We start from the raw sequence: 5,216 nt of genomic DNA, 5'->3' as shown, positions 1-5,216 counted from the left end.
CGTCACATGCAAAGTATGAATAGTGATTTATTGTATGTTCAAAGTTAATGTCCAGTGCCAGCTAGCTGTTGAGGAAAGGTTATGTATAAAGGTGCCAACTTGAGTGCTACCCAAAAGAGTGACACGGCAGATTTTGATACTATTGAGATAAAGAGCACTGTTGACACAGCTGCCTCCTGACCTTGGATTAGAGAAAATGAGTCTCACTCATTATACAACAATACAGAAGTACAAAGAGCATCATAAGAAATGTGGAAAACAAAAATGGAAACACTTTTTGTCGAAGGCCATAGACATTTTATAAAATTATAGTCAATATAGGTTAATGTATAGATTTGGCCAATTCCTTTATATTATCGTGCATTCCAATTCTGACAAATTTGAACCAATCCTTGTTGATGGGAGGAAGCTCTGATGCAGTAGCTGGGGATTCCCAGGTGAGCAATGACTGAAGCTAATGTCACAGTGATCTAATCTTTACGTCCTTCAAATGAAGTTGAGATTCTCAGTTGATCATCACATTTAAGTGGCCTCTTGTCAAATAAGAAAACAACAACATAGACTGTTTGCTAGCGCATGGTCCAATAAGAGGAGCGCTGGGCATTCAGAGCTTCTAAAAAGATGGCGGGTAGACATGGGAAATAAGAAGGGGTGTGCAAGGTGCACCTGGCTCCCCAGACTGAAAAGGCATAACAGCTCATGGCATGTTGTACTGACCACTGGACAGTTAACTTTAACACATCTTTCATGTGGCATTTCAGGCTCCATCTGTCCTTCCTCCTGACCTCTGTGTAAATATTAGATATTGAAAACATTTTAAAAAGACAGAAGTAAAAGATACTTTGGTTGGTTTGAGAGAAGAAATACAGATTTTTGGCAAGGAAAAAAAATATATACTTAAATTATAAATAAATTGAATGGAATTAAATCTTATCAAAGGGGTGTCAAAAGAAATTACAAAACATTGGCAAAAATAAATGAGTACATGAAGTTGGTCACCATCTCTGTAATAAATGCTGCTAAGGTTACAAGCACTATGACAAGACTGGGTAATAGGAGTGACTTAGTTTATGTATTCATACCTGTCATTTCACTCAGCTTTGTGGTGATATATACAAAAATTGATATTTACTCTCTGTGGAGTCAAGGAGCACAGTTTGACAAGATTACATTCTCTTGAACAGATAACACATGCAATCTTCTGTATTCAAAGGATTTCTGTCACCTGTCTTAACAGAAAGGAACTGTCAAGTAGCCATCTCTTGAAATAGGATTCAGACTTGCTCCAGCAGCTTAACACTGACAACAGTAACAGCCTTGAATTGATCTAGCTCATGATGGCTGTCTTCAAAGCTCCTTGATACAGACAACCTGTATCAGAACCCACTCTGCCACATCGTTACAGGCCGATGGCAAACAATGTTGTCTCTTCCCTGGTGGAGGGGCAGAGAGAGACAGAAAGACAAAGGTTGTGAGAAAGCTAAAGACACTAAGTGTCAATGAAACAGGATAGCGGGAAAGCTGTTGATAGTGCGGCTTAGAAACTAGAGCCAAGAAGAAAGAAGGGAGAGGGACCTACAGCGAGACACAAGAAGACAGAATGAGAAGAGAAAAATGAGAAACAAGAGATGAGAGAGGGTTTGAGAGAGAATGACTGAGATTCAGAGACAGACAGAAGGTTGTAGTGTGCAAGTGTAAGAGAAAAAAAAGGGAAATATCTATCCACTTAAAACAGTTTATTCACTGCCTTTCACTATCTACAATTGTTTTTCTCCGTCCAACAGAACACAAGACACCAATGCTCTTGTTTCTCCTTTTAAACCCTCCATAGTCATCACCATATGTTCCTGTGAACCAAAAGCCAACATAAAACATAGTTGTGACATTTAGCCAGCAAGGGGGTTCAAAGCCTCATAGGCAATACCCAACTGGGGCAGTAGTCCATTCTTTACCAAAACCTCTACATGTTTAGTATGTGTGTATGTTTCCTATGGCAGTTTACCTGGACAGCATGATTGATTAAGCTGGTGAGCAATCGGAGTCGGACAATTGAGCGTGAGAGCAAGAAGGGAGATCGATCATTGTGAGGGCTCATGCTTAAGTCTGGCACTAGATAAATGGGCTCAGATGAAGCCTGTGTGTGCACATAGCGTGTGTGTGCATTGTGTTCACGCATGTGTGTGTGTTCTCTGTATGAAAGCATGCGTGGGTGGGTCATGGCTAAACAGTCTCACTAATCCACGTAAAACACACATGCCAGCACACTCATTGCTTGGATTGCTTTTTTAAAATCAAAGGAAAATGCTATTATTTCTTTTCGTTCTTTGCCTTCAAAAGAGGGAGGAGGAGCGAGGGACAAGAGGAGGTGGCATTGTGTTTCCTCCTTGTGCATTATGGATGAGGCGCGTCCACAGTGTTTGATCAGCGGCCTCTGATGGCCTGCTGGGTAGACCTAAGACTTGTGTCTGTGTGAACTTGAGTGTGTGTGACTATGACTGAGAGAGGACTCACCAGGGTCATAACCCTTCCTAGGTGTAATCTTTATTAATTTACTTTTGAGTACAAATCAGTAAGGATTTTACTACTGACAGAAAGTTTTGGGTCAGCACAAAGACATAAAAGTTTTGATATCCAATGTAAAACAAGTAGGCACCAGAAGGTATCAAGATAAGACACGATCTGCAATAACAGCTCCAAATCCTTTACTTTTTCTCACAAGTTACAATACATCCCTCGTTACATGCACTGGACACTTGGGAACCTGTCCTCCACAGAAAGGAGATATGTCCATTGAAGGAGGAGTGCCAAAACAGACATTTTTCCATCCAGTCATAATAGTGTCCCTTGGTTACTGTGACAACATGATGAGAGCCTCTCTACAAACTCCATGGCAACATGACAAACACAACTCCCCATTTATAAAAGGGAGTGTGTGTTGGTGTGTTTCTATACTCGTATGTATAGTCAGCTGAGCTCAGGCCCATTGCCACAGTAGATAACAGCTTTTAACACTCTTCAATGCTCTCAGCACTCATTGCTTCCTTACCACCAGCAGGTAGAGATGTAGGGTTTTCGTGGGCAGTCTGGAGTCACTTTGTGAGACTATAAGGCACTAAGAGAACATACGTAATTATTCTTCTACTTGCCTAACACACACTCATCACTTTACTTGTCTCAACGTTGCGAAAAATACCAGGATTTGGAATATTTTATCACCTTCTGTTTCATAGTTAGACATCACATAAGATATATAAAAACTAAAAAATTGTGAAATACCGTTTTTACACAACTTAATAAAATAAAAACAAAATGAAACAAATGAAATATAATTTTTTTTTCAAAATAGACACAAACTCGGTTTGCTCAACAGTACAACTAAATGAAACAAATAGACAATAAACATGAAAAATACAGGTGCAAATGGTCATATCTTTTGGGGGCGTGGATAATGAAAAGAGTGTCACACCTTTTTATTTAATTAAATCGCATCCTTTTGCAGTTATGTTATTGCACAGGGTGACATCACGATTGAAAACGTGATTAGATTAATCATGCAGCCCTAATTCTAACCTGGAAATCAGGAAAAATACATTAAACTGCAGGTAAACAAAAACAACAATGGTGCATAAAACCTCCATTACAGCAAACAATCAATTACTGTAAGAAACCTAACCATCAAACTCAGTACAAACACACTTTAATAACTAGATGATGATTTTGACATAGCTACCCATTTATCTTATGTTACATGGTCATACTATTAGTATATTAATACACTCTAGAGGTGTCCCGATGATACAATCAACATTACTTGTTTCATGTCATCATCTGTTACACATTTTACCCTGTGAGGTATATTTTCAGAGGTTCACAGAGTTTCATCAATACATTCTTACATTAAAGCTGCCTAGTAGGATCACCAGTGACCGGAGCATCTGATTCTAAAACCAGCCGTAACCCACTGAACACATTCCAGGAACACAGCAGATGCTCAAAGATGAGCAACAGGAATCATGCCATTAGCTTTCTACAGTGAAAGTGAAGTGAACTGCTACATGAAGTATATCCAGGAGCTATAATCTATGATTCTTCCTTGCATGAGAAATGCTGGGTGCCCTTTATAAATGTACATGTGATATTGTATGGGGAGGACTGCTTTGCTGTGTCAGACTCATCCACCCCTCAATGACTCTTATTTCCTCCAATAGCTCTAATTTATGGCTATTTAATCTCATTAGTTGTTGCTTTGACAATGGTCATTATATGAATTACTTCCCTCCTAAAACTACAAACTGCTACAAATGTCTTAAGAATATTTCAAGTGATAGAATGATAGTAATTTCTCTTGGGTCTGGAATGGGAGGACATGTTCAAGATACTGCACTGTGTTTGCAACATCAGTTTTACAGCTACCGGTCCACACTGGACTCTTGCAGGCATTCAATGTCGCTTCCAAATCCTTTAACTATGTGTTGTTAGCATGGTGGACTCTCGTTAACATAGCCAGTGGGACAGACATGACAGCGCCTCTGTAATTCTATATACAGGGTTGGAGCTTTTTACAAGGCACTTTTGTATAGCAGATTGCTGGTGTGTGTGTGCACATCCACATCTCCACTATAAACAGTGGAAAGTGAAAAGTGCATAGGGGAGGGCTGAATTGGCAAAGCACTCCTCAGAAGTATCCGGAGACAGCTGGCGCCACCTCTCTGGTTCTCCCTCTCTCTTTTACTTGCTTTCTCTCACCACCAACAACGCTTTTAGATTACGCGAGAAACACACTTTCTGACAGTCACTGTTTCTCTCTCTCTCATTCTTTGTTTCTCCCACCTCTCACCCAATGCTTTTTCCTCACTTTTCAGAGCCTCCCTGTCTGTCTCTCTCTCTCTCTCTCCCTCTCTCTCACTCTCCCTCATCCTCTCTCTCCCTCTCTTTCTCTGGTGTCTGTCTACAGGTGGAAAATGTCCGGCAGATGCTTTGGCAGTAGCCCAGGGAGTTGCTGACTTTATTACCATGGCAGCTCTTTATCACCATGGAAGCAATCTATCATTGCAATGACCAGCGTCCTGTTGCCTGGTCCTGGTCCAGTTGGCATGTGTGCACACATAAATATACTCTTGCCACTGGAGACGATTCTCCAAGGGCTTCCCCCATTTAGTCAATTCAGGTAAGGTCAATCAAAAATGCTGCTAATTCATGAAAATGTTACCAAACTG

General features: G+C 40.4%; 1 protein-coding gene across 1 annotated transcript in view; it reads right to left on the bottom strand.

Moving 5' to 3' along the window:
• Positions 1–5,216, bottom strand: part of kcnh2b (potassium voltage-gated channel, subfamily H (eag-related), member 2b) — a 212,340-nt gene that overhangs the window by 181,005 nt on the left and 26,119 nt on the right. The gene's annotated exons all lie outside the window — the stretch shown is intronic.

Source organism: Morone saxatilis, unplaced genomic scaffold (assembly GCF_004916995.1).
Source record: "Morone saxatilis isolate NCDOM2014 unplaced genomic scaffold, NCSU_SB_2.0 Contig0, whole genome shotgun sequence".
Taxonomy (NCBI): domain Eukaryota; kingdom Metazoa; phylum Chordata; class Actinopteri; family Moronidae; genus Morone; species Morone saxatilis.
Note: the sequence above shows the minus strand (reverse complement) of the source record. Positions and strands in the feature narration are given on the sequence as shown.